Source organism: Tasmannia lanceolata, unplaced genomic scaffold (assembly GCF_043159265.1).
Source record: "Tasmannia lanceolata isolate RefF3 unplaced genomic scaffold, GAP_Taslan_0.1 ptg000003l, whole genome shotgun sequence".
Classification (NCBI taxonomy): Eukaryota; Viridiplantae; Streptophyta; class Magnoliopsida; order Canellales; family Winteraceae; genus Tasmannia; species Tasmannia lanceolata.
The window spans coordinates 22678062-22691089 of record NW_027518680.1 but is presented as its reverse complement, the minus strand read 5'-3'; the positions used below and the strand labels follow the sequence as shown (position 1 = coordinate 22691089).

General features: G+C 39.3%; 1 non-coding gene across 1 annotated transcript; it reads left to right on the top strand.

The window, feature by feature from the left end:
- Positions 1 to 1248: 1248 nt before the first annotated feature.
- LOC143870168 (small nucleolar RNA R71) lies at positions 1249 to 1355 on the top strand. The gene has a single exon (XR_013244960.1). It is a non-coding gene; the product is annotated as a small nucleolar RNA R71 (small nucleolar RNA).
- Positions 1356 to 13028: the final 11673 nt, after the last annotated feature.

Below are 13028 nucleotides of genomic sequence, written 5' to 3'. Positions count from 1 at the left end.
TTTTGTGTACATAGATCTTTCAAAACTTTAGCATATGTGGGGACTTGAGAAATCGCATCAAGCAAAGGAATATTCACATGCACTTGTTTAAAAATATTCAAAACTTTATCAATTTGATCTACCTTTTTATTATTAGCAAGTCTCCTTGGAAAATGAGCTTTAGGAAAGAAATCTCGTGAAGGGGGAGAAGTTACATTTTCTGTACTTACCTGTTTGGGCTCCTCTTCTAAGCCAATGGAGGGAGGTTCTTCACTTACCTCTTTTGGAAGATCTTGCGCATTTTTAGAAGGTTCGGTGCTGACCTCCTCTTTGTGATATTCTTTTCCACTTCTCAAAGCATAAATCGCATTGCATCGATTCGCAGGATCCTGTTGCGGCAAACTAGATTGCATGGCATTCAACTGATTCACCTGTGGTTGTTGATTCTCATTCATGGCCACATTCCTTGGATTAGGAATGGGTTGACTTGGCATCTTTCCTGTTTCCCTTTCACTTAGGGCCATAGCAAGTTGAGAAATTTACTTTTCTAAGTTGTGTTGGCCCGTCATGAAGGTACTCATGAGAAGCTCCATGTTCTTCTCTAAATATGCAATTCGTGCCGACTGCCCTTGTTTTTTAAAGCCCAGAGGGTGTTGATTTGAAACATTATTAATCATGGGATTTTGAAAAGTAGGAGGGGGAGAGGATGGCCGAACAAAAGTGGGAGGGAATGTCGGCCTAGGTTGGCCGAATTGGCCTTGGCCTTGGAAATTGGATGGCCCACCTTGACTCCATGAAAAGTTGGGATGATTTCTCCATCCCGGATTATAAGTGCTAGAATAAGAATTATTAGCATAAAGAGCACTCACATTCTCATTAGAATTACCAAATTTAGCAAGAGTTGGACACTCTTCCATGACATGGTCCGTGGCTTGACACCAATTACACATGGGAACACTATGTGTAATTTGATTGACTTGTTAAGGTCCTTTGACAACTATTGCTTCTAGCCTTTTGATTAGGCTATCAAGATGGGCCTCTTTTGCCACGGCACCCTCTATTAGAGATCACTTTCTTGAAGTGGCTCTCTCACCGTCTTGAGTGGATTCCACGTACTCTCTTATTTTTTCTGACAAATCAAGTAAGAAGTTCCATGCCACGGCCTCATCCGTGAAAGATGTAAAACCGTTAGGACACATGGACTCAAGAAATTGCTTTGTTTGGTAATCTATGCCCTCATAAACAATTTGGCATAAGTGTCACAAATCAATTCCATGGTGAGGACACTCTTGGAGTAGGTCTTTGAACCTCTCCATAAACTTAGAAAATGACTCTAATGGCTTTTGTTTGAATTGTAAAATATCGTTCCTAAGCTTATTAGTTTTATGTAATGGAAAAAACTTTTTTAGGAAAGCGACGGCGAACTCCTCCCAAGTGGTGATGGAGTTCATCGGTAAGCCATAGAGCCACTTTTTGGCTCTATCTTTGAGTGAAAACATAATAAACCGCAACTTTACCGCATCATCGGTAAGTTGTTGCAACTTAATCAAAGCACATACATCTTCAAACTCACACAAAAATAAATAAGCATCCTCCGAAGGGAGGCCATGAAAATGAGGAAGCAAAGAGATAAATTGCGATTTTAGCTCAAAATTATTACCCTGCGCAACCGGCAATCGAATGCAAGAAGGTTGTGCGGTTCGGGCCGAATAGAAGCGATCGCGCAAACTCTTGGGCGACTCTTGTTCTTCCGCCATGACTACTTGATTTGGATTTCGTTCGATGTCTTCTGCCATCTCTAACCGGTTTGCTCTTTCTAGTCGATTGGCCGAGTTCCACACCCAACCTACGGTCATAAACACAAGAAAACCAAGTAAGAGAGATGAATAGGGAAAAAACCAAAAATATAACTAAACTAAAAATAACTACGAATCAAACCCTTCGAATAATTAAGATTCTAATGCAACTCTCTTCCCCGGCAACAGCGCCAAAAACTTGTTAGATTTATTAAATAACCGCAAGTGCATGGATCGTGTAAATACGGGTCGAACTCAGGAAAGAGAAATCTAGTTGTCAATCCTATTCTTTTACCGATTAGAATACTAGCTATGATATAATGTTGCCTGGAATGGACTCAGGATTTTCGTGGACTTAGACCTCGGAGCCAACACTATATATAAGCGTATATTCTATTCAATCTAAGAATCAAATTCAACTAAGATCTTTTTTATTTAAAATCCTAATTTAGGCAAGGTGTATCAAATTTTAATGATCCCTATTAACTACTTATCTAATTTAATTAGAAAACCAAATTCTAAGGGCTTAAGTGAATTGAAAAATTACAAAAGTAATTTGGAATAGTGTAAAATCCTTAATTCAACATAAAAGAGTACTTAGGGTTAGAATCCACCATGGGTTTGGATTAAAATTGATTAATTAAGACAACTCTGGAATTGGGTTGAAAATTCAATTAACTAGTAAGTAAGGAATAAGATCAAAGGGATATCATTCCTTATAAGTAATTAATCAAATCCACTCTCCAATTTATATTAATTATATAGAACTTTATATTTTTTAATCAACAATCATTCATACGAAAGGGGAAAGCCAATGGCATGGATGATCGGGATTTATACAAAAACAAAATCCTACATAATTTGTTATATAAGTCACTTGTTTTAATTACTTCTCTCTCTCATTTCCCATGACTTCATCTAAACCCTAAGTATAGTGGGTTTAGCTACTCATGGAGAAGGGAAAAAAACACAGAAAATAAAGAGGATTGCCAATAAAGAAATTGAAAAGAAAAATAAACAAAAAATATCTCTTCTTCAATTTAAAATAGATCACTAATACATCAAATTCAAAATGAAAATAAATAACAAAACAAGAAAGACTTATTCTTTTTCTCCTCCTTGCAACAGTTGAATCCTCGTTCTCCTTCCGTCGAACTTCGTTGTCGCCTTGGATTGCCTTGGATGATGTCCTCGATGGCTGGATCGAGTGAGAGAACACACCGAACACTTCCACGCAATTTGAAAAAGAAAGAAAGCAAGAAAGTAATAAAAAAATAGTGGAGAATTATTGGGCGAAAAATTGAAGAAGAAAGAGTTGGGCCGAAAAACTAAGATAGGGAAAAGAGAGTAACAGACGAGAGCAAGCAAAAAGCATAGAGAAACGGAAAGTAGAAGAGAGGGAAAAATAATGGCTGAAAATTCAAGAAGGGGGGAGAGAAAGATTTAGGCAAAATCTAAGAGAGAAGGTGGAGAGAAACGAGAGCAAGAGAGTATCGAGAGAGAGTTCAATACAATAGTTGATGTGTATTTATAAAGGAGAACTCTCTTTCTTTCTTTTTCTTTTCTTTTTTTTATCAAGAAATCCACCAAAGTCGTGTATATAAGCTTCTTCTTCTTCTTTTTTTCTTCCTTCATGGCTTCTCAATTTTGTACTAGAAATGGTAAGTTGCCACTCGAACAACCTGTTGCTATTTCAGCACCCTTCAAATTAGCTTCATTCCTTTTTTTCGACATCCATGAATTGCCTTTCGTCTCCACTTTCATCTCTCGGGTAGTACCTAAATGGCAAGCATAAAATTGCAGCAAGGAGTGAAAAAAAATTAGTCTTCTTTGGAAGCCCAAAAGCGAGTAAGTAGAAACTTTTCTAACTCGGTCTCAAATATTTAGAAAGAATAGAAGATAGGACAAAGAAAAGAAAGATGTCAAATTTTAGAAAGTACTTCTCCACCTCCCAAAACGTGACCTGCTTCCAAAATACACAAGAGAAAGAGCTGACTTGCCTTTTTAATAGTAGAAATAAGTATACTCTAATCTTTTTAATGAGAGATGCAATTCCTAAAAATGTAGTTCAGTTCTTTTTATAGCTTTTGTAAACAAAAACTCTTCTTTAAGTAATCTTATAATTATAATCTAATCAAAGCAAGGAAACCCAAAGATTATGCCGTTTTAAATTAATATAGATCCCAAGTCAATCTCGTATTAGAAGAGAGAAAGAGTTGCACTAATTCTCCCTGATAGAAAGAAGCCATTGGGTTTCTATAATGAAGTAGGGTCAAAATGGAAAGACCAATAAAAAATAGAATTGCACCAAACCGAATAAAAATAAGTAACGAGACCCCAAAAACATGCCTTGCCTTCCCAAGTTAATAAAGACAAAGTCTGTTTGCTTATTTCTCCTCTCTTTTTTATTCTTTTCTTTTATTCTATTCTATTCGTGGGACCCACAAAACAAATCTCTAACACATATTCCTCTTTCGATTCCTCATAGATAAATTTGTGTTTTAAATAAGACAAAACTCAAAGAGTCTTGTGCTTAAGATCAGATCCACTAATTGGCCGAGCAACCATTCCTTAAAAAAAACAATAGATTTTTAAAAAAAACTTTGGTGGACCCCATTAATTTGGACCAATGTCCAACACTTTGTGGTTGTATATTAGCATGCCCCAATTTCAAACTTGGCCGAAACTCCACTCTATAAAAGAGTCCACCATTCGGTCAAGTTATGTGGGGCCTACCATCACCATCACATGCTTGATATTGGCACCACCATCTTACACGATGTAGTGATTCCACCATTAACAATGCCCATAATTGATTTCCATAGGTTGATCTGACAGACCATTTTTTTAACTTCTTATGGGCCCCACTGTAAAACTAAGAGAGAGAGAGAGAGTGTGTGTGTGAAAGGACCAAGTTTTGGGTTTAGAAATTAATCCTAAGTAATTTAGAGAGTGATGAGGTGAGATTAGTGTTTATTAATTATTGAAAGATATGGGGGTATTTTGGTAACTATACCAGGGGATACAAGTGTAATTAGTAAAAAGGGTAAGGGGGTATTTTTGTAACTTCATAAGGGGACACAAGAGTAATTAATAAAAGGCTAAGTGTAATGTTCAAGGATACTTTGGGTATTAAATGTTAGCATGGCTTGGGAAGAGAGAAGAGTGACACTTGGAAATCCAAGTGTCATATCTCTCTCATGCACTCTCATGCAAGCATACAAATCAAGATTAATTCATTTTAATGTTGAAAAATTGAAGAAAAATTCGTGCAAAATAATGGAGAGATACATATAATGTGATTTGTGGTCTGGAAGAGTTTGCAAGCAAAGTTTGATTTCAATAAAGTGGAAATAGAGAAGAAATTTCATCAAATTGTAAGTTTATTCTCATCTGCCGAGATTATTTTTATTCCTGTGAATTATACACTCCGTTTTAGGAATTGTGATTAACTACAAAGTTGTAGAAATTTTTCTTTTAGTATGATTTCATATAAATTTTTCTTGATTTGGTTTTGAACGGAGAAAGTTATAGCAGTTTTACTAAACTGCAGTTTAGAAAGACATGAAATGGGGATTTTCATCTTTTTGGGTTACTTCCAGAAAGATTTAGCCAGAGTGATTAACATAAATGTTTCTGAAAAACTTATTTAGAAGATGTTTTATGTTTATAACTTATTCTAGTTTTGAGTGTACAAATAGAGATATGGATTTTAAGATTTCAGTTTTAATTGAAACCCTATTTCAAATATCCGGTAGGAAAAGTTACTTTTCCGGCAAGAATTGGCCGGAGGTGTTAACATGAAAGTTTTTGGAAATATTGTAAAAAAAATCTCTTATGTTTTATGATAAGACCAGTTCTAAATGCTTCAAGAGTTATACTTATTATAAGAGTTCAGTTTTGAAGGAAAAAGACATATTTTGTGCAGTTTGATGTTTTAACTTTTACAGCCATTTGCTCTGTAATTTGACCGTAGTTATATACTAAACAGATGTTCTTTGGTCTATATTCTACAAGTTCTAAGTTTACAAGTTTTAAAAATTCATCCATTTGATTAGAGTTTTTGAGGGTGCAAAATAGGGGTAATATGAACTTTTGTTTAAAAGTATGTTTTGGGTTTGAATCGTAGTTCTACCACCACATATGACTTATGCTGGATGTTTAAGACCAGAGAAAGGTATTGATTTAGAAAATCCTAATGCTGTAGGATTTGAAGAAGAAAAAGAGAAAGAGGAGAGAAAGCGAAAGCGAAAGGGCAAGGATAAAGTGATTTCCTGTAAGTGATGTGGTACCTGTCAGTATGCATTACTTGTTATGCAAACCAACAAAGCAAAAGGCCTGTGATGTGAATAAGAAGAATTAATATTATATATATACATATATATATATATATATGTCCTTATTTGAATGCTTTTGGTTTGTTTGACTGGTTTGTCTGACTATTATATGTCCTTGTTTGAATGTTTTTGGTTTGTTTGACTGGTTTGTCTGACTATTCTTCTTACTTGATAAGTTAGAAGCTGATGCAATGTGTTTAGATCCGTTCTGGTATAGTTATTTGACATACATCAAATTTGAAACTCTGCATCTACACATTATAGTATGGTCCCACCAGTGGTGTATCTGGACATGGTCCCTCCAGTGGTGTATCTGGACATATGGTCCCACCAGTGGTGTATCTGGACATTATAGTATGGTCCCACCAGTGGTGTATCTGGACATCATATTCATTTTTAATCCGAATCAGCATTTGAGTTTGAATTTGAAATTACACTTGAAGTTGTACTTGAGAATGTGCATGACTAAGATATATTTCTGTCAAGATAAACAAGTTATATTCAGTCTACTTTGATCTATACTGAAAAATGCTATATAATATCCTGCTCAGTAGCAGTTAGTGATATACTGCTAGATTACTATATTACTTACTAGCCCTGTGCTAATGTGCGTGATGTTGCACACTTCAGACTCCGAGGTATTTCCTGTCTTCGACCCGTCTGTTCCAAGGCCAGAGTACCGAGGTTGAGTTCAAGAGAACGTGGCTATACAAGAGTGAGTACGGCAATGTATTTTGGTTTTGTTGTTATGTATATGTAAAGAGACCTTGTGAGGCTTGTATAAATGAGAGACCCTGTGAGGCTTGTATAAATGAAAGAAAGTTTCTTTCATTTCGTTGTCTTCTAGTTATTTGTGGATATTATGTTTATATTTGGAGGCCTTGCACATTTGCCGGGTTCGCCTAGTGAGTGTGCGGCGCCTGTCTCATGCCCCGAGAGTTCCCGGGTCGGGGGCATGACAGTGTGTGTGTGTGTGTGTGTGTGTGAGAGAGAGAGAGAGAGAGAGAGAGAGAGAGAGAGAGCTAGGCATTATGGGGTTAGTCCAAACCGTCCACTTGATTGGGCGACAAGATAAATGGGATATGTCCTAGAAATCATTCCCACAAGCTGATCCGAGCCATCAAATTGGTACACCCACAACCAGCCCCTGATCTTCAATCAAATCTTTCAAGTGTGTGAAAATCCAAGGGAGATACGGGTGTAAATAACAATTTCAATCCAATAGTATCAAACTTTCGGTGTTATAACTTGAGATGATCTTGACCCTTGATCTCGGCCAGTGGTTGCATCACACACTCGGATTTGGCCAAGAATTTCCAAACTTTTGATTTTCTTTGAAATTTTCTCTCCTTAGCTCTATTTTCCGTGAAAATCCAGAAATAGCCGTGAAACACCAAAAACAAGCAAATACCTTAGTAGTACCGCTTAAAATGATAAAAATATGCATGTTTCCCACCACTACCATTCACACATAAATATGTTCATCAGTACATATCCTTAATCACGTCAACATCTTTAGTAGGCACTTTTTTCTCTTCAAGGACCCACTACATAATACTTCTGGGAACCCTATCATACGCTTTCTCCAAACCAATGAAAACCATAAGAAGGTCATTTTTATTTTCACTAAATCTCTCCATTAACCGCCTAATCAAGAAGATAGCTTCCATAGTCGATCGTCCGGGCATGAAGTCAAACTGATTCTCTAACACCTTAGTCTCTTTTCTTAGTCTATGCTCAATTACTCTCTCCCAAAGCTTCATGGTGTGACTCATTAGCTTAATTCCCTGGTAATTGGTGCAACTCTGAATATCCCCTTTGTTCTTATAAATAGTTAAATGTACTCTTACTCCACTCATCAGGCATCTTCTTTGTCTTCAAAATATTGTTAAATAATGTAGTTAACCAAACCAAACTCACATCATCCAAGCTTCTCCAAGTCTCAATAGGAAAATTTGGAGATGAGATCCAACCAGAAGGTTATTTGTTTCTTCCTTCTATTCTCAGTTACTTGGTAAGGATCACCCATCTCTTGCAAGAAAATATTGAGTTTCCATGGCTCCGTAGAGAATCAAGGCCTTCTATTGCTCAATTTTTTTGGACAAGATTCTCAATATTGATCATCTTCGTCACTGACCTAAAATCATTGTCAATCACTGCTCTAGGTATTGTTGATGCAGAGTTGGTTGGCCACTTCTTGATTTATTTAATTTGACAGAACTCCATCTATGTTCTTTTTAGTGTTTTCTGGGTCACTCGAGGTCATAGTACTTATCATTTTAGGCTTGCGATTTCACTCAATGGTCTTCTTCTAGAGGTAGTTCCCTTTGTAATCTTACTTTTGTTGCTGTGTATTGAAGGAAAATCCTTTCTACAATGACCCCATGCATAGATACTATTGAGAAAAAAGGGTTAGGGAGAAAATAATGAGTTTAGAGGATCTCCCCCTCACTCTATTATATTTATATTAGAGTTACATGTACAAAGTCCATCATACCCTTAGGCATGTCACACACTCTAACACTCCCCCTCAAGCTGGAATGTATATATCATACATTCCTAGCTTGTTACAAATATCACTCAATTTAGAGTTGCTCAATGACTTTGTAAACATGCCAGCCAACTGATCTACTAAACGAGTATACTTACTTCTTATCTCCTCTTTCTGAATTCTTTGATGAATGAAATGGCAGTCTACTTCAATGTGTTTTGTGAGTTCATGGAACATTGGATTGGTAGAAATGTGTATTGCAGCTTTGTTAACACAATACAACTGCGAAGGAGCAGAAGGACCAAAGCCAATCTCAGACTGAAGTGAGCGCAACCAAATGAGTTCAGTGCTCGTATGTGCCATTGCTCTATATTCTGCTTCTACACTGGATTTGGCTATGACATCTTGCTTCTTGCTTCTCCATGACACTAGGTTTCCACCTACAAAGGTACAATAACCCATAGTTGACCTTCTATCTGCAGGAGATACAACCCAATCTACATCAGAGAACCCTTCAATTTTCATATGGCCATGTCTTTTAAATAGTAAACCCTTTCCGGGAGCACCCTTTAGGTACTTAAGGATTTGAACAACTGCAGCCCAGGGAGAGGTACGAGGGGAGCTCATGTACTGACTGAGTACCCCTATAGCATATGATATGTCTGGTCAAGTAACTATAAGATATATGAGTTTACCCACTAGCCTTCTATATCTACCAGGATCCTCCAATATATCACCTTCTTTTGGAACCAGTTTCACATTACTATCCATGGGTACAGACGCTGGCTTAACCCCAAGATCGCATGTCTCTTCCAGTAGGTCCAGGACATACTTCCTTTGTGATAGAGAAAGCCCTTTAGAAGAGTGTGCTACGTCTATTCCAAGGAAGTATCTAAGACAACCCAGATCCTTAGTGGAAAATTATTTGTGTAAGAATGTTTTCAATTTTTGTATCCCTCTTGAGTTGCTTCCTGTGATGATGATGTAGTCGTCATACACAATCAGCAAAATGCAACCTTCTGAAGAGTGATGACTGAACACTGAGTGGTCCACTGCACATTGTTTCATGCTAAAGCGCATGACTGTCTCGCTGAACCTTCCAAACCATGCACGAGGAGATTGTTTGAGTCCATAGAGAGATTTCCGTGGATGACACATAGAGAGGACATTTCCCCCTGAGCAACATACCCTGCTGGTTGCTTCATTTACACCTCCTCTGTTAGATCCCCATGAGGAAATGCATTATTCACATCTAACTGATGGAGGGCCCAATCACCATTTACTGCCAAAGAAAGAAGAACACGAACAGATGAAATCTTTGCAACTAGAGAAAACATCTTAGTGTAGTCAACACCAGATCTCTGAGTATACCCTTTTGCAACCAGACACACTTTCAAGCACTCAATAGTGCCATCTGGTAAGTATTTAATGGAAAACACCCATCGACAACAAATGGGGCAAGCACCAGACGGTAAAGGAACCAGATCTCAAATCTCATTGGCATGAAGTGCACCCATTTCCATGTCCATGGCCTCATGCCAGCCAGGATGGGCGAGAGCCTCAGCCACAGTCGCGGTAAGGAGACAGAAGACAAAGAAGATACAATGCTTTTGAAGGAGGGTGAGAGATTATCATATGAAATAAAATTAGAGATAGGATGTGCAGTAGAATGAGAACGAGTGCGGGAAGCAATAGGGGAGTCAAAAATATCAATAGAGGTGAGTTGAGTGGATACCTGAGAAGAAGACGCTGGGATCATCGCCTGAGAGGATAACAAATTGGCTGGAGGTTGCATGGGATCAATATTTTACCTACGTCATTGATATTGCTTCATAGTAACTGGAGGCGCTGGCGGTGCCACAAAAGTGGGCACAGTCTCAGAAGCTGGCGAAGGAGCCACAGGAATAGAATGAGGAATAGACAAAAGCACGAGTGAATCCGACATGACTGGTAGAGAAAGAGCGAGCTCTGAATCTAGAAGGGAGGTATGATGCTCAGAGCTCTAAGTGAAGAATGGCTCAGACTCAAAAAAATGTAACTTCAGCAGACACAAACCATCAATGAAGACGAGGACTATAACAACGATACCCCTTTTGTGTACGCCAGTATCCCATGAAAACACATCGTTCGGAACGAGGATCTAGTTTTTCACGCTCCGGACTTAGGTATTGTACAAGACAAACACATCCAAAACCAAGAGGGGTAAGTGGAAATGGCTCCTTGCCAGGATGTAACACCATGAAGGGCGATTCCCCATGAAGGAGGGAAGAAGGAAGGCGATTAGCCAAATAACAAGTAGTACGGACAGCGTCACTCTAATACTGCTTAGGTACCCGCATTTGAAAGTGTGGGGTGCGAGTGACCTCGAGTAAGTAACGGAGCTTCCTCTTAGCAACATCATTTTGCTGAGAGGTGTAAGCACAAGAGGTCTGATGAAGGATACCATGGTTAGATAAATAATTCTGAAGACCATGTGAACCAGATAAGAATTCTCTAGCATTATCAGTGCGTAGACATTTGATATTGTAATTATATTGATTTCGAATTTCAGCATGAAACATGCGAAAGGCAAAGAAGACCTCAGAACGATCTTTAAGTACATACAATCATGTCATGCGAGAATAATCATCAATAAAGACAATGAAATACTTGAACCCAGTTGCAGACTCGACCCTAGAGGGTCCCCATATATCAAAATGAACTAACTGAAATGAACTAGAGACTCTACTAACGACTCGGGAAGGAAAGGACACATGATGGTGCTTTCCGAGTTCACACAACTCCCACTGAAAAGATGATAGAGGGCCTGGAACAAGATGTGTCTGTTGAATCCACTAAACCAATGGATGACAAAGACGACAGTGCCACTGATAGGTATCCATGAAACTATGCAGGACAGTAGGTGGTTGACAGTCCAGACGATACAGTCCATCCACCTCACGGCCCGATCCAATCGTCCTCTCAGTCGAGAGATCCTGAAAAACACAATGAGACGAACAAAATGAGACAGAGAAATGAAGAGTTTTAGCAAGTTGACTAACCGGAAGTATACTAAAAGCAGATTTAGGAACACACAGGACAGAAGACAAGGTTAAACTGGGGTGAGGAGATACAGTACCAACACCGGTGATGGGAGTAGTAGACCCATCAGCTAGTGTGATAGATGGAAAACCAAAGGGAAAGGACTGAAATGAGGACAAGTGAGAAGTGTTACCAGTCGCGTCGTTTGAGGCTCCCAAATCAGTGATCCATGACCCGGACCTTGAAAGAAGATTGGTGGGTGAGCTACCTGGATGGGCAAATCCTGCAGTAGGTGGACGGGCACCGAGACGAAGGTGATGAAACTCCTCATAGTCAGCACAAGAGAGGGTGCATGAATCATCAGCTGGTGCACTGGTAGAAATAGTGGGTTTCGGTGGGTCGGAAGAACCAGTAGCACTCAAGTGGGCTGAGTGAGCCTGACGAAGCTCGGGATGAAGCGTGTAACAGATGTCGATGTGATAGCCCTCTCTCTGGCAGTGAGTGCAAAATGACCTGCCACGACCGCTACCAGCATGACCACCTCCCCGTCTTCCACGGCTACGACCACGGCCAAAGGAGGCACCACCATGACTGGGACGACTACTATTATCATAGGCCACAAGAGTCGAGCCATCAACCTGGACGGGGGAGAAAGAATCAGTAGGAGAGCACTACTGTACACAGGAGTAAACCTTGGTGAAGGAAGGAATATTGTCTGATCCAATAATCTGATGATGGAGATGAGTGTACTCCAGACCCAAACTCTCCACGTATTGAACAACCTGAATTTGATCCCTCTGGCGAGCAGCAACACTGAGATCGGTCGTGAGAGGCATGAAGACATCGAGCTGCTGGCAGAGGGCTATAAACTGGCTGTAGTGAGTGGCAAGCGAAAGATCTCCACGCCGGAGACGGACCGGGTTTCCGCTCCGATTGATCTATGCCTGCACGGGTTGACTTTCCCATGTATCGATAGTAGGGTAGCCTCTTAGTTCTCAGGTCATGGACCTTACGAGTTTATGACCACTGCCCGGATTCCAACAAGGGCAGCACTTGGACCCACTCTGAGTACGTGGAACAGATACGACTAATGTTGGTTACTCTAGAATAGAGAAGAATGATATGATCCCATATTTGTTTGGCGGTAGGAAGAAGCATCAGAGGGCCAGAGATGTGAGGAACCATACTCTGCCAAAGTAGAGAATGAACTAGAGCGTCCTTCTGTTCCCACAGATCATATATGGAATCAGTTTTAGGAGGTGGGTTACTTGCCATGAGCAACAAGATTTCTCTCTACTGCGACCTTTCAAGTGACATAGTTTTCCCCATCTAGCTTGACAGTAGTCATCGGTGGGAAGGAACCATCCACCAAGATCGAATGAGAAGAAGAAGAAGAAGCCAAAG